The following is a 26,324-nucleotide window of genomic DNA, read 5'->3' on the forward strand; positions in this document are numbered from 1 at the left end:
ACTTCTTGACATTTGACACTATTACCTTCACTAAATAGTCCACTGTCAACAACATAGAGGTTAGCATTGACCAGAAACTGAACTGGACTGCCCATTTAAATTCTGTGACTGTAAGACTAGGTTAGGACTAGGAATCCTGCAGCCAGCAATTCATCTCCTGATTCCCCAAAGCTTGTCCACCATCTACAAGACACAGGTCAGGACTGTGAGAGAATACCATTCATTTTTCTGGATAGGTGCTGGTCCCACAACACTCACGATACCCCACACATTCCAGGACAATGCACCCATTTGACTGACAACACATTCACAAACATTCATTTCCACCATCGATGTTCAGTAGCAGCAGTGTACTGTTGACAAGATGCACTGCAGAAATTCATGGAGGCTCTTTAGACAACACGTTCCAAACCCTGACCTCTACCATCCAGAAGGATAAGGGCAGCAGATACATGGGAATACCTGCAAGTTGCCCTCCAAGTCACTAACCATACTTTCTTGGAAATACACCACTGCTCCTTCACTTTCACTAGGTCAAAATCCTGGAACTCCCTCACTAAGTACATCGTGGGTCTGCAGAGGTTTAAGAAGGCAGCTCGTCACCATCTTCTCAAGAGAAAGTAGGGACTTGCAATAAATACTGACCAGCCAACAACACCCACGTCCCATGAATGAATACAAAAAAACTTTTGATAAACTGGCATATTGTAAAATTTGTATTAATAATCATTTGCACATTAATCTAATCTTTCAAACAACTAAAATTTGCACAAAAGCCTTAAGAATGCTAAGAATGTTCCAGTCACATAAGTAACCTCCCGTACTTCTCTATTTGTTCTTTTGTCTCCATTCTCAGTGGCCCACATGATTCTGAAACAAAAGCTTATTGATAACCTCAAATTAAAAGGCACAACCCAAATCATTAAAAACATCATCACATAACAAATAATTGCAGTGACAAATGTCAACTTCCTTGTGAAATGGGAGCTTACATTCCTTCCTATGAATTCACAAGCTTTTATCTACTGGGCTACCAACCACATTATATTATTCCGATGGAGGTGCAGAGCCAGCACTAACAGCATTATTAAGCCTGCTATTCAGAAATCGTAAGTATGTTTTTGTTCACTAAATATGCATTCTGAACCAGCATGCTATGGTATCATGCAGAATTAAATCACAGGGCATAATTCTTGGAAATATGAAAGGCTACTCTATAAAGATGTATGATGCCTGTTACATCAGTATATCAGACTTGGGCTGTTTTCATGACTGCAACTGAGCATAATAATACATACTGGTTCTTTATTTTGACTGTCCTTGGATTGAAACCTGGTCTTTGGTGTTTGCTTAAAGTTAACTGGATTGTCTTCCACCAATAATTGGCTTAACTTCTCTCGTTGATCACCAGCCCCAAAAACATTTCTGTTCCATTTGAACTCTATGGAAAAAAACATAAAATATATAATTATTGTGCAGCAGCATTCAGAATAAATCAAACATCATCCAGCTGACATTAGATAAGTATTAAAGGGACTTGGTACAGTATCACCCCCAAAATTATTAAAATGGATCATAGTTTTGATGTACAATATTAATGTGTTTATTTCACCATAGTTTCATGGAAATGACTTCATATTACTCTTTTATGTTGAAATAATTCATATCAGGAATAACTTTTTTTCTGTTTTCACCTAATAAAAGCAAGTTATTCAGAATCTCCTCATTGCCTAAAATTTGTTGACGATTAACTGTAGCATATTAGTTTTGCTTGCAGGCACTTCAAAAGACTTCTTATCAAACTGACACCCTCAGCATTGCATGGTGGCCTTGTAGCCAATTGTGATTAGTCAGCTTTCTGCCCAACTTCCATTGCATCATGGGAGTCTAAGGGTATTTAAATGCTTTCATAGTGGAGATTATTCCTTTTCTTAGACTTAAGTTGCAGTTTATGATTTGAATGATCAGAAATCCAAAGTATTGTGATCTAACTGCTTGAAGGTCAAACAGGGCATGCAGCTCAGCTGTATGACTAAATTGTTATGAATTTAGTTTTGATTGCTGCAATTCCTAGCATGTACAATAGGGTCTTTCTTCAGTCAGAGAACACAGAGGAGGGTGAGCTGGTTTCTTGGCTATTGTTCCAACAGAAATGATAAACTGGTTTTAGGATATGGCCGTTACAGCAGAAACTGCATATCAGGCACATTAGGAACATGAACAACAACTGTTGAAGTTTCAACTTTAGACAAAGAAATAAGTATGTTCAGAATGACTCCAGGACCTGATGGCCTGGAGATCTCCTAGTCAAGAATACCTGCAAAAAACATCATTGCACCGTCCAACATTCAGTCTGGCAAGAAAATTCTGCAATAGCCACTGAATCCAATTAAAAATATTAGTAATGGGCTTCAAAGATACTGAAGCACTGAGGATTATATCTGAATTCAATTTTGGTGCACTTTGACAATTAAAAACATTATGCTTCCTTTCATCGAGTCTTAATAATAATAAATAGCTGCATTCGAAACGTGACAAAGTCTGCAATTGAAGGGATTATCAGAAATTATGGCTCAAATGAATTCTGCCTGGTTTATGTTCAAATGAATTGGGATTCACTTGAATGATGTAACAAATACTTGGAACTGAGCCACATTTGCATTGAACTGCAGAAGGAAATAACCACTTTCACAGTTTGAAGTTGGTTTGCATTCTCTAGGAGACTATTTACCCATCCCTAGTGAATAATAAAAGAAAATTGACTGCTAAATTACACAAGCTAATAAAGTGCACACTGTCAACAAATTTAACTGTTCCTCTTTTTATACTATGTATTTAAGTGACTGTTGTGTTAATGATTATATTAATTTAAAAGGAAAACATTGTTCACAAATACCAGTTCACTACTTGTTTATGTAGTGTTACCCGAGTCAGGTAAAGGGCTAATTTTATTCCACCAGTGCAGTATTCCCAGTTAACACTGTGTATGGGCCCCAGGATCAACCTCCAGAATGACTGTTCGATAGTATAAAGTTTGAAAATAGCTGAAAGATAAAGATATTTTGTTTAAGCTTTTCATCTTGCATGCTTCATAGAAACATACAAATGTACACATTAGGAGCAGAAGTAGGCCATTTGCTCCCATGGGACTGCTACCCCATTCAAAAAGATCATGGCAGATCTGTTTGTGTTTTGAATTCTGCATTCCCATCTACCACCAATAACCTGCAATTGCCCTGTCTGACAGAAATCTAGCTACCTCTACCTTTAAAATGTTTATTGATTCAACCTCCACCATCTAAGGCAGACAGTTCCAAAGTTGCATATCATCTGAAAGAAAAAAATCCTCAACGCCAACCTGTAAAAGTTGACCCTTTATTTCTAAACATTGCTCATACTCACCCTCAAAATGAAACAGCTTTCCATGTTCAGCTTATCTAGAGCTTTCATGGTCTCATCCATTCCAATCAAGCACCCCTCATTCTTCCAAACACCAGTGGAAACAAGGCCATACCGTCTAAATTTTCCTCATTTGACAATTCCCTCATTTCAGGTATCAATCTAGTAAGCCTCATTTGAATTGCCTTCAACCCTTCTTTAAATAAAGGGACCAAACTGCACACAGTTTTCAAGATGTGGTCTCACCAATGCCCTGTACAACTCAAGCATAACATCCTTACTTTAATGTTTAACTCCTCTCACAATAAAGGATGGCATATCATTGGCCTTCTTATTACTTTCTGTAGATTCATACAAACATTTTGTGTCTTATGGACTAGAACACCCAGGTCCCTCTGCACCTCAGATTGTTGCAGCCATTCTCTGTTTCGATAGTTACTCTGCTTTTTTACTCTTGCTGCCGAAGTGAACAACTTCACATTTTCTCACATTATGCTCCACCTGCCAGATTTTTGCCCAAGTTGTCAACCTAAATACATTGATCCGCATCCTTCTCGTATCCTCTTCACAGTGTACATCCTTGTGTCATCTGCAAATTTAGCTACTCTGTCTTTGTTCCTCTCATGAAAATCATTGAGAAAATTGTAAAAAGCTGAGGCTCACCACAGATCCTTGCTGGACTCCATCATCTCATTCTTCAATCAGATAGATGAATACTCTCTATTATCTGCCAGTTTTCAGCCAATCTTCTATCCAAGCTGCCCCCGACACCATGAGCTCCACATTTCCACAATAATGATTTATATGGCACCTTATCAAACTGGACATCCATGTACAGTCTCCTTTTTATCCACAGCAGGTATTACTCCTTCAAGGAGCTGCAGTAAATCGGTTAAGCATGATTTCCCTTTCACAAAAATATGCTGGCTCTTCCTGATTGCCTTGAGTTTTATTAAGTGATAAAATGGTTAAAGCTGAAAGTCTTGAATACAGATTAGTTTAAAAGATTTTGTACTGAAAAACGTATAAGTAGATGGGAAAAAGCCAGGCCAGGCATGAGTTATAGAATCAGGGATGCAACAATTATCAGTATAAGGGAGGCCTTGGGTGGACAGGAACAATGGCTAGTGTATGCACAATGGGAATTAAGTGGCAGTGGGTAATGGAGGGTTGTAAATTGATCAGAATTAGAATTGGGCACATCATCTGAAGTGTATAAACACTGAAAACTAGTGGGTTTTTGCAAAGTTTAGTCTTAGACTGTTAAGGCTGACTGTCTTTGCATTCTCTCAAATAAACAATTGTATCTGAAACTCCTGGTGGTTTGTCATGTTGAACAACAACAATATTTGACATCACTGTGAGGATCTCATGTGACATCCATGGGACTGGTTCTGCATTCATGAGAGTACCATTCTAAATCATCATTCCTAACCTGATATGACCCAATGAAACGAAAGGAAGGCTCAAATAGCAGCATCTAGGGAGGAGGCAGAGCCATACTGGTGAAGCAGGACAGCCAAAGCCACACAAATAGGTCAGACCCCTGGAAGCCACTAATGGAACACACCAGTTGAAGCGTCGCTGACTGGGAAACTTTGGACTGCACAGGGAAACTGAAGAAAAGATATAAAAGATGTTTTCAGGAGGAAAGTCAGAAAGCAAAGTTTGAAATATAACTTGCTAAAGTAAAAGTCTCATGAAATGGAATATTACGCTCTGGCCTTTGAAATTAGGAATGTTTTTAGGTGTCTAACACCAAACAGCTTTGTGTTTTTTGATGCTATATTTTTACTTTACATTTTCTAACAGGTATGATTGACCAGAACTACAAAGCATCTTTGTTTCCTTTGTTTCCTATTCTAGAAGACAGGCAGTGATAAACATCAAGTGCTGACCAAAAAACAGAGACATAAAAGATAACGAATGAATACACAGGCAGACTACCACACACTCACATAGTTTCTATGGAAACAGCACATCTTAAATAAAAGGAATTTAAAATGAAAGGAAACCTGTTGTGCAACAAGACTGAGTTTTGAATTTGGAATCATTCCGAAATATGAAAAGTCTAAAGGAATTTAGCAAGGTATTTTTTACCAAACTGAGACATCTGAGAGTAAAGAAAGAATATACAAGAGATGTTAATACCTGGGAATCAAATAGAAATGTTTGGCTTCATTTTAAAGAGGATTTTAGTGGACAGGAAAGGTTCTCCAAGATCTTCAAATGAGGTAGAATGTAATAATGAGAAGAGAAGATGGAAATAGTATATATGTTTTGTTTTGAGAACTTGGAAGAATTAATCAGTCTGCAATTGATCTCAAAATATTAATTTGGGATTTATATAAATTGTCGTTAAAAGAAAGCGTAGATGAGAATAATATATATGGGTTAAAGTTTAGATAGGAACAATTAAAAGCTTGGGAACTATAACAGGAATAGTAAAAACTATTCATCAGTTTGGATACAGTTTGAGAGCAGGAGAACTGTAGGATCTTTTTTGTCCATTTGATTTGGCGTAAATGCCGTTATCCAAGAATTAGAAACAATCTTGTCAGAGAACGTTATTGAGTGAAATAATCTATAGATTATCAATACCATCGCAGGTAAAAAGGGACCATCTACATCTTCAGGAGTGCTGTAAAAGAAAGGCCTTTTTAAAGTATGCCTCTGCTAAATTGGTCTGCGATAAATGGGTCAAGAATCTTGCTCAACCTCAGAGAATTAGTTAATGGTATCCCACCAAATGTTCTTATGGAACCACAAGAAGTGTCACAAACAGTTCCCTCTCTGCCTGATCACACTGATATACTCCTGTTGGTTCCAAACAATCAGGCAGGTGGCCCATCAAACAGGGTCTGGTCATATCCTGTCTGAGGTGTCCCAGTGTGGTCACTCAGCAGGAATGGGCCATGATCAGTCTATTGGGTCCATCCACACAATGTAAGGTCAAAAATCACATGACACTAGGTTATAGTCCAACAGGTTTAATTGAAAATACAAGGTTCCAGAGTCTCGTTCCTTCTTCAGGTGTTAGCGAGAAGGATGGCATCAGACACCGAATTTATAAGCAAATGATCAAAGGGTCATAGAACTGATGTGAGACAGTAGGAAGTGCCAATGCTGGAGACTGAGACAATAAGGTGTGGAGCTGGTTGACCACAGTGGGCCAGGCAGCATCAGAGGGGCAGGAAAGCTGATGTTTTGAGTGTGGACATTTCTGAAGAAGGGTCCCGACCCGAAACGTCAGCTTTTCTGCTTCTCTGATGCTGCCTGGCCCACTGTGTTCAACGAGCTTCACACCTTGTTATCATAGAACTGATGTGAATGTATTGACCAATCAGTTAGAAAGGAGATACAGGTTTTGATTAATTATAATGCAAATACTTTGGAAATAAAACCAGTCTGACTTAGGTTAAAACACAGACAGATTCTAAACAAGAACTCACACCTATAATGCATTGTCTGACCTTAGATGTCACCTCTGGTATACTGATAAAGCCTTCCTTTATCGGAGGGTAGTGACTTGAAAGAAATCCTGAGACTTTTATATCAATCAATCGAAACCTGAATCTACTTTCCAACTGTTTAAAGATTTAACGTGTTTACTGCATTTGCATCAGTTCTCTGACCCTTTGATCTTTTGTTTATATCATCACCTGCTGCCATGGGAAGGAGACTCAGAAACCTACCTGTGAGGTTTTAGGATTGCAGGTTGGAGGGAAGAGGGGATCACAATTGTGAATTAGAGGGCTGTATTTGAAAGGGGGACTCTGGTACATGCCGAGCGGGAAGAGGGTCACGCAAAGTTAGGATCAGGCTGGCTTCAAGAGAGTCACCGATCACCACTGGACGTGGCATGGCCACTTCATAAGGCAGAGGCTGGATAGGGAGTCAGCAAGAAAGGTGGGTGGATTTAGGCTCATGTGGACAGGCTGGGTTGGGACCTGGGGAGGGGTGGGGAGCATTGCGTTTATGGGGATGGTGATCGGGAATGGGATCTGGATGGTACCGGACTCATTCACATGTCCAGGTACTGGAGGCTGTGGATGTATTTTTAACCTGAGAGGAAGAGCCTTGGTGAGAGGTGGGTACAGTAACAGAGACAGAGTGAGTGTGAGGCTACAGAGGGAGGAATGTTGCACTTAACCCGGAGGAGCAGTGAAGGTCATTTACCTTCTTGAAACACTGCTGGCTGTTTCTCCAGAGACAAAACCGACCCAATTGGTGACCTCACAGCAAGCTGGTAAGGGTCTGGCATCATGACCTCCTCCAGAGAGAGAGCACATCTCCATTTCACATTGTTTCTTTTTATTTTTGGAGGAAGGTTTTCCTTCCGGATCTTTGAAAGGCTAACAAACAGATGCCATCACTTGTCTTTTCAGAGTTTCACTCTTAGGACTTATCATATTTTCTGACCTCAGTGTCTCCTTTGATCTTTGATCAATGAAACAGTCATTTCATCACTAACGTTGCTTCCCAGGTACAAAAACAAAGTTGCTGGAAAAGCTCAGCAGGTCTGGCAGCATCTGTGAAGAAAGAATCAGAGTTAAGGTTTCTCACGCATCACCAAAGCCAACAAATTTATCTTCTTATCTTTGAATAGTGCCTCTGCTTTAATGCAAACAACGTCTGACTCATTGGTGGCAAAACCATCAGGCACTGGTTAGGGATAATTAGAAATAAACTAAAAATGGGTGTTTGATGTGGCTGACTGACTTTATATAATTATAATATTAGATTGTGTGGCTAGTATCTGCTTTCCTAGTGACGTTGACGTGTATTTAACCTTTAAATGCAGCCAAGCACAAATATAGTAGTCATTTAAACATTGCCGTCAGATGCTACTTTTTAGATTAAAGAAGCTCTGAGTCAGAGGGCAAATCAAAAACTTGTCTGTAAATATTTGACTGCAAACAAACTGTTACATTTTAATATCATCAAGTTGTATGTAGGTTTGGGAATATGCATTAATTAAACGTGGTATTCTTATGCAAAAATCTGATGTCTAAGGGAGGCTTTGAATTTTGAAAATGCACATTAATAAGGCATATTTATGAATTAGAGCATGCTACATTGACAACAGTGGGAGCAGGAGAAATGAATGCTAAGTTTTCTATCGGTAAGTCGCTGAGTTGTTTAGATGTTAGTTATTAATATATTGCAATTTGTATTGGCTCCTGCCCTGCAAGAAGCTGCTAAATTTATCAGTACATTTCTTTTTAAAGTTGGCAATAGTTTATGACCTCAGCATTTATCCTCAGCTGACACAACCAATCTGTTTGTAGGTAATGAAATGTCATTTGTCCATCTTGTGCAAACTGAATATGCGCATCACAATGATTGATAGGCAGATTATGAGACGATAGCTAAAAAATTAAAGCCAAATTTTGGATCAACATTCTCAGGCTTTTTTTCAGGTGATCATGGTTTCAAGTTCCACAGCAGAAGCTTCAGCACAAAATGCGAGGCTGACTCGTCAGTGCTATATTGAAGGAATGTCATTCAATAATGTTAGAGGCATTCTCCCTGCAGTCTGACCAGTAGAGACAGTAAGAACTGCTGCGCGCTACACCTGCCCCTACACCTCCACCTTCATCTCCTTCTAAGGACCCAAAAAAAACCTTCCACATAAGACAGATGTTCACCTGCACATCTGCACATGTGGTCAATTGTATTCACTGTTCCCGATGTGGGGTCCTCCACATTGGTGAGACCAAGTGGAGTCTTGGAGACTGCTTTGTAGAGCACCTGTGCTTGGTTCGCGACAAACAACAACACCTTCCAGTCGCAAGCCATTTCAACTGCCCCTCCCACTCCCTGGGCAACATGTCCATCCTGAGCCTCCTCCAGTGTCACAATGACGCCACCCGGAAACTGGAGGAATAGCACCTCATATTCTGCCACAGGAGCCTGCAGCCCGATGGTCTCAAAGTTGCCTTTACTAGTTTCAAAATCTCCCCACCCCCGGCTCATCCCATGACCAACCCTCCCTCTCACCACCACCTCCTTGACCTGCCTGTCTTCGCTCCTACCTGTCTGCTCCTCCCACCTCACTGACCAATCCCCACCACTGCCTGCCTGCACTCACCTATCACCACCCCACCTACCTTCCCCAGCCTCACCCCTCCTCTCTCTTTTTATTTCTGAGCTCCCTTCCCTCTCCCCCGTTTCTGAAGAAGGGTCCTGACCCGATAAATTAGCTTTCCTGCTCCTCTGATGCTGCCTGGCCTGCTGTGTTCCTCCAGCTCCACACTATGTCAGGTCTGACCACTATTACGGTTTTAGCTTAGCCACAATCTAAAACTGATGATCTGCTTCTTTATTTCATGATGGTGGATCTTGTGATTGCACATCTGCTCTTATGTTAAAATGGTGACCGTACTTGGAAAAAAATTTCATTGGCTGTAAAATAGTTTGTAATAACCTTGGATTGGGAAAGGTGCTTTGCTGTGTTCTTGCCCCAGTAAAGTATCTGGTCCACCCACCTGAATATTCTTACTCTGAACTGATCAATGTCAATTTCCATTGTCAAGTTAAACCTTATCATACAACGATGGCTGTCGCTGACACTTAATCCTACTTTCTGTTTTCTATCCGCTAATCAATTCTCAGTTGATTCCAGTGTCTTGCCATCAATTCCACAAGCTTTGATTTTTATGTGGGATTTTGTGAAACGCTTTCTAAAAATTCACTGGTTCTCCCTTTTGTTCTCTTGTTATATCCTCAAAAATCTCCAGTAGGTTTGTCAAACACAAAATGGAATGTGAGATGAGAGATAATGGGAACTGCAGATGCTAGAGAGTTCGAGATAATAAAGTGTGGAGCTGGATGAACACGGCAGGCCAAGCAGCATCTTAGGAGCACAAAAGCTGACGTTTCGGTATGTGAGATGATGGATACAAAGCAGACCAGATTTTGAGGACAGTGATTAAGAGCACACATTTCACTTTCTGGCGAGTGACCATGATATAATTAGGTACATTTAAGTCATCATTCGACAAGCATATGGACGTACATGGAATAGTATAGGTTAGATGGGCTTAAGATCGGTATGACAGGTCAGCACAACATCGAGGGCCGAAGGGCCTGTACTGTGCTGTAATGTTCTATGTTCTATGTATGTTCTATATTGACTTTCCATCTCGTCAAGATGATCACGTGGAATGAAATCCTGAAATTTGTAGATCTCAGCACCTTCAACAGCAACCGTCATATTTCAAAGACCATATCTGTGCTGAGAGAAGAAGAAATTTGAGTGCTAAGAAACAATTTGAAGCACATATGATTTTTGGAGAGGATGGTTTAATTTAAAATGAAGTCCTTCAGTTTTAGAAAGGTGGGGATGGGGGTTGACAAGATGTTGCTTTCAATTGTTTGATTGAATCTCTCTGTTGAATGCTCACTGTGCTGTTAATCAAGCATCAGATACTGAAACCTAGCAGACACTTTGTGAAATATTGTAATAAAGCTCCTGTTCATACATAGAACCTGCATTTCTGCATATCTCTGAGGCATAAAACACAACATTCCTTAATCAATAGTGGTCAATATTTAGATTAAAAGTAGCTACTACCAATCAGAACATGCAGCTGGGATCCATTCACCAGTCACTTAATGAAACTGCTCGTGAATATATGTTAAGGAAGTCAAAATATTGTGAAGACAGTTTTCCAGCACATCCACAAATGTATCTTTTGGTATGACCAATCTTCATACAATCTATGGATTGCTAGGAACTAATTTGCATACAAAGTTTAGTTAAAAAGAAAAAAATCAGAAAATAATTTAAATAAATTGTAAGCATCAAAAACAAAATTTGCTTGAAAAGCTGCCAATAGATGTTGCTTTTGCTGGAAAACCTCATTAGGTCTGGCAGCATCTCTGGAGAGAAATCAAACTTAGAGGTTTGGGCCTGGTAACTCTTCCTCAGATTGAAGCTCTTTATTTGTTCTGTTGCCTGTGTAGTGTGTCAACTGTCACATGATCGAAGCACCATCTTATGAAAAGCTGTGTAGCATTGAGATGAGGGGAAGTGGGAGAAATCCAGAAATGTACATTTAGACCCCTCTGTAAGTGCCACATCAGAAGAAATTATTGGATGATGGAGAAGTGGGATATGAGAAGGAAGAAAAGATATGAGAATACCATTATTTTTACTGGTTTTTCACCCACTACTGACCATGATTAATGTCATGGTTGCTGCATTAAAGGTGAGTGCATATGGGGAAGGACATGCAAGAGCATCTATTGACAGCTGCTACATAATATACGCAATTATTAGCAACATAACAATAGCTCGATGGTTTCATTAAAGATATCAAATTTTGCCTGATAAGGAACAGGGACCTGCATTACAAAAGATTTCATCAAGTTCAATTCTACCATATACAGCGTCTATTTACTTTACACTATTGTGGTGCCTAGTTCACATCTTTCTAAGCTTCCCAGAACATGCTCTTGTTATTTCTATACATGCCTCCAGTTATACATCACCTTGATCTTTAAGAAAGAGTTAAGTGTGTCAGTGAATGCGATACAAGAAACGTAGGTTGGCTTGAACTCCTGATAACTTCTCACAATGCAGTGTCGTTTGATTAAGCTTGCAGCCATTTAGCTGTGTATTTAGCATTGGGTGCATAGCACAATCATTTGGATGAGGAAGCAACTGTCAGCTATATGAATATATTGGGCTGAGCTTTACCAAACCTTGACTAAGTGCCAATTCTGGGGAGTCTCATGGCGTCTCACAGTGAGTGTCATCTGTCTGAGGCCAACAGGCTCTACTCGGTCGGGCTGGCTGCTTCCAACCCATTGACACTTCATTGTAAATATGTTCTTAAATTTGTCAATATATGTCCACTTATCAGCCTCAGCTGTGTGGCTGACTGCCATTTTAGCTGCAGCTACAAAAATGACTGGAGAAAAGCTAGCGATCTTTAGGACCACATCATGTCTAAGTAATAGCTATTCTCTCCTTAATGCCCATACTAGCATGGAACTGTGGCAGGATTGAATGGTGGCAGCATCAGATGTTTCGAAGGCTTCCATCCACCTGTAACTGTTATTAAACTACATGAACAGCAAAACAAAATCAAAGCATTAATCTGCACTTGCAGTTGTCAATGCATAGGGAATGCTAGCCTCAGCAGCATCAAACCATTTGCAATCAGTGAAAGATGACTAAGGCACAGAATTAATCTTCACTTGGAGAGGCAAGGATTACTCGAGGATGGTCAACAAGCCTCTGTCATGGAGAGATCATCTCTGACAGGTTTGATTCAATTTTCAAGGAGGTTATTCAATGTAGGCACGAGGGTAGGGCAGTGAATATAGTCTACATGGTCTTAAATAAAGCTTTTAACAAGGTGAGACTCGCACGTGAGACTGGTCAAGATAGTAATAGCCCACAGGGTTCAGAGCAATTTAGCTAATTGGATCCAAAATTAGCTTAGTAGCACAAGGCAGAGGGCAATAGTTGAAGGTCGTTTTTGTGACTGGAAAACTGAGTCCAGTGATTTAGTGCCAGGTCACTTGTTTTTTTTGTTGTGTACACTAATGATGTTAAACACTAATTTAGTAGGTTTGTTCAGTAACTTTGCAAATGACACAAAAAATGGTGGTGTAGTTAATAGAGAGGAAGAAAGTCTGCTGAAAGTTGTTAGGCGATGCATTTTGGGAGGACCAACAAAGCAAGGGAGTACACAACGAATGGTCAGGCCCTGGGAAGTACAGAGGATCAGAGGGACCTTGGTGTCTATTGATACTTGAAGATAACAGGACAGGTAGGAAGGGTGGTTCAGAAGGCATAGCGGATATTTGCCTTCTGCAAGGAGGTTATGATGGAGCTGTGTATGGTGTTAGGTAGGATACAGTGTGAGTGTTGTGTGCAGTTCTGGTCACTACACTATAGGTAACATGTGATTGCACTAGAGAGGGTACAGACTAGATTCTCCAGAATGTTGCCTGGACTGGAATGATTCTGCCATGAAGAGCAACTCGATAGGCTGGGATTATTTTCCTTTGAGTAGTGAAGGCCTAGCAGGGACCTGATTGAAGACTATAATGTCCTGAGGGGCATTGATCAGGTAGATAGAAAGAAATTTCTCCCCTTAGCAGACGGATCAATAATTAGGGAGGGTAGACTTAAAGTAACAGGAATGAGACTTGGGTAGGATTTATGGAAGATTTTTCTCATCTATAGTGTAGTAGATATCTGAAACTTACCGTCTGAAAAGGTGGTAGAAGCCGGAACCATCACAATATTTAAGAGGCATTCATATGATCAGTTGGAGAAGCAGAACATGCAAGGGTACAGGACAAGTGGGAAATAGGACGAGAGTAGGTAGACACTTGATGACTATCATGGACTTGATGGGTCCAAGGTCCTCTTTCCATATTGTATAGCTCTGACTTCTATGGCTTCATGCAACTCAGTTTCATTGACAGACATTGGTTAAAAATAGTCCTGTCACTGCAGCATAGGATGCCAAGCTGTGTTCCATCTGAAGAATATCGTCACCTTCTTAGTCAGTACAATGCTGAGCAAGTCTCAGATTCCCATATCCAGCCCAAAGCCTTGGTCCATTCTCCAGTAGTTTGTGGCAGAGATTGTCTGGATAGTATTGGTATAAAGCTGCGGACATGATCTGTATGGAAAGTTGATATCAAGTCATCCTGTTGCCCTCAATGATCCCAGTAAAAGAAGGTACTGTATCATAAATTAGCTGGACAGCGTGTTCTAACTCCCACTTCTCGACAGAATTTAGCGGCAGTGTCCCTTTCTCACCTACATGGCATTCCATGGAAGATAAGTGACTGTGGGTCATGAGGGTCTCTATTGCTGAAGGTTCCTCAGTAGTTCTAAGCTTCACATCCTCTGAAGGTTGATGATGGTCCTGGTGCAGATGTGGGTGTTCCTCAGTTGAAGGGAGCAGCTCCTGCACCTTCTGCAGGCTAGGTCACCTTGGAAGATGATTGCAGCTTTGGTGACCATTGTGAGCCTTTCCAGGCTACAAGATATTGTCTATGCCTGAGAGCAATTGGTGGGATTCAACTATAGTCATCAATGACGTGGTCAAGAGTGCTTAGACCAGGGTGTTTTGTCAACAAAGTGGGACAATGTGTAAAGTCCACACAGAACATTTTGTGGTAACAGACGGTCTGCAGTTCTACTAAGTAGGTGTCTGTTTAATGGTCTTGCCCCTTTGAAGGGACTCACATCACAAATGTACACCTTTGCTCAGCGAATGAAACACTTACTCTGCTCCTCCAGATGTGGTAGCAGCCATTTTCTTTTCCATTGTGCACAAATTATTTGGATGAGGACAAAAGGCAACAGAGGTCACACTTCATAGAGAGGGTCACGGCTCAACCCTTCCATCGAGGCGATGCCCCAATTCTTCACATTCCCTTCTTCCTTTTCCTTCCTGTCAAACCCATTAATTTCACCAACATTGTCACCCAACCCATTTACTTAACTGCTTACCTCCCCATGTTACCCCGTGAGACCCCGGCATACAGCACAGTTATGTCAAACATAGTAGTGCGCTATTCCCCCTCCCCCATCAAAGCCAAGTTGGTGGTGACTATCAATAAATCCCGTCCTGCCGTACCCCTTGGCTCCCATACTCTATCATCTTGCCCCCTTGTGTTAGCTTGTCTCTATTTCACACTCATTAACCCCTTTGTATCCCTGCACGCTGCCTCCAATTCCCACAACTATATTCCTCAGCTTCCGAAACAAAGTAATAGCCGCTGATCACCATTCCCTCTAATTTTTCTTATCTCTCACTAGCTCTATGGTCCTTATGCAGCAGTGATTTCAAAAACTATCATCAATTCTGTGATCTGCATTACATGCTTGGAGAGAACATTGCCCCTCATAACACTTGGCATTGTGGACAGGTCTCCAGGGTTAACTGTGGCCCATTTCCATGACTGACACTGAGAAACAGCTGTGAATGATGAGTGAACAGATCACTGATGCTCTGCATGCAGTTCTCTGACTGACTTAACATGGTCCTCAGGCTGATTGAACTGGACTTGCAGGAGTGACTGTGGAACAATCCATGGGCTGTAAAATGTACAAAACCCCTGACCCTGCACATTCCATGCAGCTAATCAACCATATCCAAGCCCTTCACTGACATCAGATACTGCCCTTGCATTACAGTGCCATTCCCCTGACAGAAGGCGTGTTCCCCTTCACACGAGTAAGGGCTACTCCCCTTGGGCTTTCAGACATGGTGACTTGTTTGAAGCACATGCTACGTGTTTATCATGTAATCTGTTGGCACATGGTATCATCAACATCGACATAACACAGTGCTGTACAACAATAAATCCAACACCTTGACTGATCACTGCTGACAACCATAGCAAGTTGCCTGGCTTTGTGTCTGCACTAACAGTCAAGACATAAGTGATGTGAACCTTCAAGCTCTGGCTGAGGGGGCAATGTATAAAAAGGCAAGGCTAGGTAGCGCAGTGAGGATTCAAGTAGGTGCAAAATGCGATAATGCTAAGAAAGCAAGTGAGGGACCCTCATGGTCTAATCCGTGAATTGCGTTTGTGTCCCTGTGTGCAAAGTGTCCTCATCCCATCATTCCAACAAAAGGGGCCATGCGTGCTGCAGAGTACAGCACTGAAAGGGAGAACTCTATTGTAAGTGAGTTGGAGATGTGCCATGAAGGCGCAGTGAAGCTGGTACATGTCCGATGTCAGCCTCAGTAGATATGAATTGGGGGCAATCTTGGAGCACTCTGTGTAATGTTGGTGACTGCTGCCCAGGTTAGATGCCCGGAGGGGAAGGTAATGAGCTGGATCCACCAGGTACTCAGTCTGACTTTCATCCTGGGAATTGTCACCACCTAGCTTTTCTCTGGTACATAGGAGGGTAGAAAAGTGCATTTCAATGAGATTAGATCAGTCACTACTGGCTAAAACATGCAAAAGGGCCTCTCACTAACTAGGTTCTCATCTTGCTGTTCAAAACTCCGTCTCAGAATCAGAAATTGTTTTCTTGACGTTGAGAATTTCATTTCTGCCATTGTCGCTCCATTTTCCCAACTGCTTGCCATTGCCCATGTTACTCAAGAGCTGGGAAGATTGCACCTATATTGCTTTTATTAGGGGGGATTTAGCCCTTTGTCGGTAAGTGGACAGTGCATTTAAGCTATCTTTTTATTTTAGTCTGGTTAAAAAAAAAGAATGAATCCCAATTTTTGTCTCCAGACTATATATTTTATTAACTGAGTAATTCTGTATCAAATCCAAAGCTATATCTGTCACTACATTACACCCCCCTCAATAATTCAATCACATTACAGGACACCCAAATGAAAAGGTTTGACTATTGCTTCAGGACTGTAGGTGTTCCTTTAGCAGTGCAGCTTTAAGGAGAGTCTGCACAGGCGTGACAGGCATTTGCAGAGCTGACTTCTGCAGCCTGCAAGATTTTGCTTGCTCAGTATTTCATTCATAAGAAGACAAGACACACATCGCACATCTTGCAACTGAGCACAGCCTGAAGAAACTTCTTTCAATTCGCTTTTATCTTGCTGCTGGTTATGTCCTTACTGAATGGTAATTGGAACTCATATATTGTGAGTTGCTTGCCTGGCTTTATTCTTCTGAAAAAGAGGGAACGCTGATTTGATGACAGAAAAGTGCAGCAGTCACACCGGTAAGTAATAAGTCGTGTGACTTTACACTATTCCTATTTTCTTCACTAGGTAATTGCAGCATTAGCTGTATGACTAAGTGTCACTTGAATTTCAAATGATCAAATGACCATGTCTAATGGTACAACTGAACCTATGCAGTTAGTATTTAATCAGTAAGAATCTGAAACTGAATGTAGAGACATTTTGATGATTGTATCTCCAGTTTTTTCTTGTGGTGTTCTGAAATGTTTCACACCATTTTTAAAAGGCAAGAGCCGGCTTGCAGGAAATGTTTGAACTTCAATCTTTGTCAGTAGGTAAGATGGTTATGATTCACAGTAGTGTCTGGTATGTTTTAGAAATTTGATCCACTTTTGTTATTTTAATTTGTATTTAGCATCACACATAATCTCAGGCATACCATGTACAGGCCGAAGAGCTTGCAGCATGAGAAATATGACCTTTTAAATCCTCTGGCCTGGAACTGCCAAAATAAACCCTTGAATAAGTTTAACATATCATGCAAGAACATTTTGTGTGGAATATCAAGGGAGGACAATATGGAGAGACTATAGTTTATCACCATAAATAAAAGAACATAAAGCTTTCAATTTATATGTTGATTTTCATGGAGATCGTATTGACAGCAATCTATGCACTTCATGGGTTAGGTCCTAGCAACATAAGGCTGCCCTGGAGTCCCCCTGAGCTTGGCGGGTATTACTAGAGCATTGACAGTGTGGATATTTCCAGTAGAACAGATGCCTAGCAGAGAAGAACAAGCTCTCTGACAGAGCACTGCTGTGCCTGAAAATAACATAGAGCATTGTTGTTCGTTGACCACCCCCACTCTTAAATAATATTAGATCCCAGATTTGAGAAAAAGCAATGTTAAAACCTTTGATCCTGCAACTTTCAGCCAAGAGTGTTGCCAAAACCTTTGGAAAACATTTCTTCCTTCTCTATCTCAGACAATACCAGATCCAGCCTGAATGAAAGGAGGCAAATGAAACATTCAACATTGTTATTTGGCCTTTTGGAGTGGCAGTTGCTATAAGTGAGAAAGTTGCACAGGTCCTAATGGAAATACATTGATTCTTTGAACTGAATTATTACTGAGCTCTGTCACTCTGGGCAGTTATTTAATTGTTAAATGAGACATCCTACAAAGCTTTTCTTAATCTTCCTTTTGGGAAAGAGCTAGCTTTGAGAAATAGCCATATCAGCCACGAGATATTTTGACAAATTAGGAAGTATTATCTCAGTTTACCCTCTCTACCTTTCAGTCTTGGTACTAAGCTGATATCAATGCTAAAAAGTGAAACTTATTACTCAAATAATGCCAATAAGCTTTCAGGTGTTGCTTGAATTAAATATCAATGGGATGAGCGTTTCAGGGCCCAGAAAATTATACAACAATCAGCAATACTGGAATTAACTGGTAACATTTTCTTAGCTTTGATTTTTTCCTTCCAGAGACTGAAACTGATACAAATCAAATCTGTGCACACATTTTCCAGGAATATACATTTCCTCAGCTACTTATCTCAGGTGTGTTATTGCCATCAATCATAGCAGAAGAATACTGCTAATTTAGAGTTGGAAATGTATATGCTTTATTGATATCGCGAAGAAAATCAAATGTTTCAGCTTGTAGAAGTGCAGCTGCTCATGGTGTCCTCAGAATCAATTGAAACATAGCCAGCCAGAATCTAAATCAAGTTCTTCTCAGAGAATGTCATACCTCAGGGAGACATTAGAACCCTGAAAAAGATCAGCTGGCTTCATTATCACAATATATCCTTTCTTGTTGGGAATTTGTCACTGGCAAGAAATAAGGAAAACTTTTGTCATCTAAAACCCACCCTTCTTATACTTTATCATTTTGAATCTGGGTTGTCTTTCAGAGAATGCAGTAGCTACAAAATATAGAAATAGCACCAAATTATTTTCAAATTGATTCCAAAATGTAGAAATAGCAACAAGTTATTTTCAAATTGATCATGATGAATTATGTTTGCCTGAAAAAAAGTCATTGCCTCAGGTCACAGATAGCACAGACCTTGCTTGTAACTGTTCACTCAGGATCTGTAGCATCGACTTTCAATCTCATGACCAAAAATTGAGTGGCTGAAATGTTTGGGAATGCTGCTATAATTTTCATTTCTTTCTTTGGCTGAATTTCCTCTTCCATTTCTTCTCTTTTCTACTTTCTTACCTTTACAGCATCCTTCTTCAGCTGGGAAGTGCAGTAGATGTTTCGGACCATGGACATCTCCATTAGTTAAAGGTATGTCTGAATGTACATGGGAATGTTAATATTGTTGGCCTCTCAGAGCATGACTGACAATAGAGGATATCGAGGATCCACAGCTGTAAAGATAGAAATTATTTAATAGTCATGGCTGTGCAAACAACAGCCAGGAACCAAATTAACAAGGAGTAATGGTGCAAGTATATAAAACATGGCCAGCATTAAAATGTGAGGAGTGCGGCAGAAAACTTATCATGTGAGGTTGACATAGAATCTGCACTTGCAGCCAAGCTTTTTGTGAATTGGAAACCAGCCTCTGTATTTTACTATGATTCTACACTCCTCACAGATTAACAGTTACATTCATGTAACACAGTTCAGTACTCAAGATGGAGCAACCTTCAACAGGATGCTGGAGAATTCAGTGGACTTTTAATTTTAAAAAGGGTCTTGCATTTACATAGCACCAGTAGCAGATCATAAAACTCTGCTCTGGACTCAGGCCCTATGTGTGCACAACTCTCACTGATTCCATCCTCTGGAATGAGCCCATGAATGGGATCTTCATTTTAAACCTTAGTGTGTTTCAGGAGTGGTGCTTAGATCTCCCGAGAGAAATATGTCCCATTTACTTGACAATTCGGGTCATTGGAAAGCCAGATTTTGGTTAATATGCCGGTACTTTAGAAATGAAGTCATTGTTGTGATGTAGGCAGCTAATTCTGCACACATCAAACATCCACAATCAGCAATATGGCGATAACCAGCTCTGCAGAGTTAAACTCCTGGGGCTGGCTGATTATGGAATTCCACAGGACTTTCTGGGACATCCTGGAGACCGTATGGATCCTAGAGGAATGTTTAGCAACCGAGAAGATGTCCTTCTCAAAGTGGAAGGCCATTGCAGTCAAAGGGGGGTGATTGCTGCCTTCTTGAAAATCAGCCCCGGTCTCCTTCCTCAGCATGGACGGCAAGACCTTTGCCAGGGCCAGGTCTTCCTGCCTTAGCATCATGCTGGACCACGTGATTCTCCTTGGCCAGTCCTGGGGCTGAAACATTCATGACAATCTCCATCTGGTATGGGACCTGATCAACCTTTCTCAGAGGACTAAGCTGCTAGCTTCCTTCCTGCCTCTTGATCAGAAGAAAGCAGTCAACAGGGTGGATTTGTGGACATTTATTTGCGATTCTGTAAGCTTTCAAATTCTGGACAGTTAAAGACCTGGGGTCTGACTTCTACATGGTGAGTGCAGAGTGTAAAATTCAGATTAACAGGTCCTTGATGGTACTTCCTTGGGACAAGAGAGGGTCAAGGATGGCCCTTGACAAAAAGCAGCGCTGGGTCACTCAGTCTCTCAGCCTTACAGAGAGGGCCCATGCACTGATGTGCCTGTGCACCTAAAGCAACCACTTTCCATCGTCAGACCCCACTGCGATCCCATTGCATTAAGCCCCTGCCTTGTTGGAACTTCCTAGATACATGATTCATTTGCCAGGTATACAGTCTCAAGAACAGCAATGCAGCTTCTGCCTTTGTGGTAAGTCACTGTTGCCTGCCTTTTAGCGGGGCCAGTCAAAGTTTAGGATGTGGGTACCTCACATCAGAGTTTGCTGCCATTAGGAGCAGTGAGTGCCATGAGGTTACTGCTGATCAGCACCTCCACTGGGAGCGCTTCAGGTTGCTTTCGGGCGAGATGACCAGATTTGAACGTGCTGGATGATACCACAGGGATCTGGCAGGTAAGTATCAGTTGGTGTCCAGCACAAAGCCAATGAGAGGCCTATATCTGTGACTTTTGGGCACCAGGGCACTGGTAGTATTGAGCCAGCTCGAGTAAAAAGTGGACCCCTGCCTCTCTGAACCCACATCCAGACAGAATTTTACATTGGCCTGAGGCCTAAACCCTCCCTCAAGGACTCAGGCCCTGAGTCACCTTCATGAAATTCCCTCCATCTCTTTCCAGTCAGCACAGAAGGATTTGCTGTTTGAGCTGCTCCTGCATGCCCTTCATCTTCCTCCACCATCCGAGACACCCTAGATTTCTATCTTGCTGTCAGGCAGATACAATGTCTGGCAGAAACAGTGGAGGGCTCTGTGGGTGAAAGGTCCTTCCACTTTCTGTTGAGTATTTGGGATGGATGGTATTTCATGTAGCAGTCCCATAAAATCATAGATCAATAGGTTCAGGGACTCCCAGGTTGCCTGTAATACTAGCAGCCTCTAGGACCTGAGAGCCATGATAATGTGGATTGTTAAAGACTTCAAACCCTCTGCTTTGTTTTTTAAAGGTGTTTCTACTACATTTTTGCTTGTGTGCTCCTGATCTTAGGATCCCTGGTGCAGAGGGGGAGCAGTTACATTATAGGACCTTCTTGTGGATTTACTCTTGGGCTTTGACCAATCTGTTCTGTTTGCTCAGTCGCCTCCCACAACAACAGTTATTGGCTCAGCACAAGGAGGACAAGAGTTAGTCTGTATCAACTAAGCATTACTTTTATTAGTTTAGTTAAAGCAGACATGCAACACACAGCATTTGGTCAGAAAAATGGTTAATAGGAAGGGAGAAATTCATCACTACCCACTAAGCTTGATGTTCCCAAAATAGTTAGCAAAATAAAAGTTAATAGCCAAGATTAGAAGCTCACACTGGCTGGACATCTCTTCTAGATCTTGGGGGTCTTCTCCACAACCAAGTGTGAGGTTGAAATTTACAAAGGTTGGCCTCCAGAGCTTTCACTGATACACACTGAAATCCTTCATTTTTATCCTTTTTCCTTATCTTCCTGAACTGCGGTGTCTAGTTCCTGTTGGTTCATCAACTCATCCGAGCACGGTGTTTTTCCACTACAGGCTCACTCCAAGGACAGCTTTAGGATTATCTCATTACCCTTCCACCAAATAAGGATCTCCCTCCTTATGTCATCCCTCAGAACTGAACCAGCTCAAGCCAGCCCAAACCAGTAGCTAGGGCTCAGGCAATGTAAGCTCACAGCTACTGTTTTTACATGTGAGCATCTTCTGGCCAATAGCCCAACAACAGGTCCAGACAGCAGGCAGTGGAGGGGACCATAACTCCCAACTGCCTGCCTCTACTCCGTGCTTACGTCCATGCCCTGCGTCCTTGGAGAGGGACCATACAGTGTCTGCTGGTAACTTCAGGCCTTGCGTGACTGTTAGTCACCATGGGTGCTGGGTTGTATCGTTATCCGCCCCCCACCCCCTACAATATGATATCCTGGAAAAAATCATGTAAGTTTTCTTTTAAAATTTTGACTTTTGTTATGGTGCCCCTTGCAGGACTTTTAATTTCAAAGTTGGTTTAATTTGGTTCACCAGTTGCATTTAAAATTGCAGCGAGAAGGATTGGGGGGCAACACTGTACCCAACGTCATCAAGTTGCCAGTGGTTGCTAACCCCGAGCTCCACGTGACACCAGGCTCCTGCCTTGAAATTCTGAATCAAACTCAAACACTCTACTCTGGCTGCTGGGCTTTCCAACACTGCTGTGATTCCAATTAAAATGAAATCAAATCACCATATAGTCCACAGTTGGTTGCACTAAATACCCGGCAGCCATTCTAAGTCACAAATTTGGTTGATTCAGAAGAGCGAAAGCAGCATTTCTGGGACACTGACGTAAAATATTTTGTTACAACTAGAGTTTCAGATTGCAGAGTGTTTAGCAGCAAAATTGTATGCGTCTATCCAATCGGGCTTTCCGTCACAATTCAACGGCAATTAACCTTTCAGTTAGGGAAAAAAGAATATCTACTTTTAATACCTCGAAAGCACAACTGGATGTATTGTTTTGATGTGCTGCAGTTCACTCAGGAAGTCCAAGTTGCCATGGCAACATGCGCATTTGCATGTATTTTATAGTTTTGATATATGAATATCGAAGGAACGTTGAATATTGAAGAAATTCCAACCTTCTTTCCAATGACTCGGCTGACCAGGAATCACTCCCAGTCTTACCACCCTACTTGGCAGCATGGAGAGGTAATGGGGTGGCAGACATTATATAGACAATTCAAACAGTTCTCAAAATGTTGCTTGTTGTTGACTGATCATGTTGTATTGCAAACTTGCTCATGTGTCAATTATGTATTGCATATTAGCCATAAATGACAAAAAGAGACAATCTTCGTTTTAATTGGGACTAATTTAAGAGCAACAAAAGTGTATTGTTTCTGGGGAAACTCCACCTAAGGAAGCGAAGCATCTAAATTGATTAGTTTTCCTATTGTGCAGCAGAACCCATTTGCTAGCAATGAAAGAAAATGTGACTGGGAACAGTTTCAGTAAGGTCGCAGATGAGAAAATGGGAGCCTTTCTCCTAAGGTACTGCCTATCAGTTTCAGAGAAAGGGCTCACTGGAAAACTGCCTATTTAGCATATTAAGAAGGCAGGGTTTATTACTTTGTTTGTAACAAGGAGTGAGATAGAATCACATGTAGCCTGGCTTACTACAAATGTTTCTCTGTTCATTCAACAATGGCAAATTGAACTATTTTGTTGAATTGCATTTGGCCTCGTCTCGTCAAAATCTGCTTTCCAGTAGATTATAAATGCACGCTTGGATACATATGTAAAATTACATTATCCGCTCCAGTGAAGAATAACATGACTCTAGGTTCTGAAATTCCACTTGTAAATCTCCCTACCTTTCTTTTTCCCTCAACATATTCTTTAAAATGTTCCTCTTTGACCATCTGTTCTAATATTGTTTTGTGTGACTTAGTTAAAAGTTGGTTTATAATGTGCATGTGAAGTACCTGACACATTTTATTATTTTAAGGTGGTAAATGAACAGAATTTGTTGTTGACACAGTGTTTTGAAAACATTATGATCTGAAGGGGTGTTTATGTGTTAAGGTCCTGACATTGCAAATAAGATGTTGGTGTAGTAAAATATAATGTGTGTGAACACACTCCCTCTTTTATTTTAGTGGAAACGTTAACTCATTTAAAATAAATAAGTTAATTATACTGCTAAAAGTGTATGTAGTATGTTAAGTATTCATCAGCTCATAGTGCATGGTGTATTATCAGAGGTAAAAACCACAAGTCTTAGGGGCCGAATTCGGCTATTCAGCCCCTTTCAAGCCTCCATTCAATGGGATCATGTCTGATCTGGTCATGCTCAATTCCACTTCCTTGCTTTTCCCCCATAACCTTTGAGTTCGTCACTGATTAAAAATCTGGCTGTCTTCGCCTCAAATATACTCAACAACCTAGTTTTAGCATCTTTCTACGATAAAGAATTCCACAGATTCACAACTCAGAAGAAGTTTTTCCTCATTTCTGTCCTTGTGCGAACCCCAATTCTGAGATTATGTCCTCTGGTCCTGGGCTTCTCCATATCAGGAAATAACCAAGGATGGTCATATCATTTATAAAAGATTCTAATCAATTTCTAGATCTAGCCATTATCACTCGGTATCTATGATTCAAATTTGTAGGAGTCACAAATTTCCTTTTTCTGAGCATAGACTCTCAAGTTTAGGGTCTTTGACATCTCCTGTGAGCAAGTCCATTGCCCCTTACAAACTCTACTCTTATCAACACATATCTTGCCATGTCATCTCATGTTATTTTTATTGATTTTGATTTTATTGTCACATGTACTGAAGTACAGTGAAAAGCTTTGTTTATGAGTGGTACAGGCAGATCACAGCAAGCAAAGGATATACAGATCAAAAACACTTACAGGCACACAGGTTACATTGCAGGTTTGAGGCGAGAGTCCATTCAACAGTCTGATAACGGCCGGAAAGAAGCTGTTCCTGAACCTGCTTGTGCGTGTGTTCAAGTCTTCTGTATCTTCTGCCTGATGGAAGAGGCTGTAGGAGATCAGTACCGGGGAATGATGGGTCTTTGATGATGTTGGCAATCTTTCTGCAGCAGTGAGCTCTATAAATAGAGTCCATGGATGGAAGGTCAGCTTCCATGAAGGTCTGGGCTGTGCACACCACCTTCTGTAGTTTCTTATGGTCCTGGGCAGAGCAGTTGCCGTATCAGGCCGTTATGCAACTGTACAGTGTGCTTTCAGTGATGTGTCTGTAGATGTTTGTGAGGGACCTTATGGATATGCCAAATTTCCTGAGCTGCCTGAGGAAGGAGCGTCATTGTGCCTTCTTGACTGTCGCATCTTCATGGGAAATCTAGGACAGGTCACTCCGAGGAACTTGATGCCCTTGACCTTCTCAACCTCAGTTCCATTGATGTAGATGGGGGCGTGTTCTCCTCCTTTTTTCTGAAGTCGATGATCAGTTCTTTGGTTTTGCTGACATTGAGAGACAGATTGTTTTCATTGCACCATGTCACTGAGCCCTCTATCTCCCTTTGGTATTTTGACTCATTGTTGTTAGATATCTGTCCCACTACGATGGTGTTGTCAGCAAACTTGTGGATGGTGTGTTCATTCAGAATTTGGCAACACAGTTGGAGGTGTACAGGGAGTACAGTAGGGGGCTGAGGATCCATCCTTGGGGATTCCAGTGTTGAGTGTTGTTATGGAGGAGGTGCAATTACCTGTCCTCACTGGTTGTGGCCTATTGGTCAGAAAGCTGAGGATCCAATTGCAGAGGGCAGAGCCGAGACCAAGGTCATGGAGTTTTGAGATCAGTCTGAAGGGGATAACAGTGTTGAAGGCGGAGCTGTAGTCAACAAGCAGGAGTCTGACATAGGTGCCCTTGTCGTCCAGATGTTGTAGAGATGAGTGCAGGGTTAGGGATATGGCATCCTCTGTGGACCTGTTATGTCAGTAGGCAAATTGTAGGGGATAGAGGCAAGTTAGAAGACTGGAATTTATGTGGGCTATGACAAGCCTCTTAAAGCACTTCCTGATTATTGAAGTCAGAGCTATTGGACGGTAGTCATCAAGGCACATTGCATGTGTTTCCTTAGGTACGGGGATAATGCTAGTCTTCTTGAAGCAAGTGGGGACTTTGGCTTGTAGAAGGGAGAGATTGAGGATGTCGGTGAATGCCTGCACCAG

At 41.3% G+C, this 26,324-nt stretch overlaps 1 protein-coding gene across 7 annotated transcripts in view; it reads left to right on the forward strand.

The window, feature by feature from the left end:
- The first annotated feature begins 1,047 nt into the window (after positions 1–1,047).
- Positions 1,048–26,324, forward strand: part of LOC125457328 (galactosylgalactosylxylosylprotein 3-beta-glucuronosyltransferase 1-like) — a 100,167-nt gene continuing 74,890 nt past the window's right edge. For 3 of the 7 annotated variants that reach the window (XM_048541441.1, XM_048541440.1, XM_048541439.1), the window contains exons 1-2: positions 16,819–17,089; positions 19,296–19,359. The gene's annotated coding sequence lies outside the window, so the exon portion shown is untranslated. Of the gene's footprint in view, positions 1,110–16,818; positions 17,090–19,295; positions 19,360–23,271; positions 23,324–26,324 lie in introns of those variants that run through there. The other 4 variants (XM_048541445.1, XM_048541442.2, XM_048541444.1 and 1 more) reach the window with 4 other exon arrangements.

This window comes from Stegostoma tigrinum, chromosome 12, assembly GCF_030684315.1.
Source record: "Stegostoma tigrinum isolate sSteTig4 chromosome 12, sSteTig4.hap1, whole genome shotgun sequence".
Lineage (NCBI taxonomy): Eukaryota > Metazoa > Chordata > Chondrichthyes > Orectolobiformes > Stegostomatidae > Stegostoma > Stegostoma tigrinum.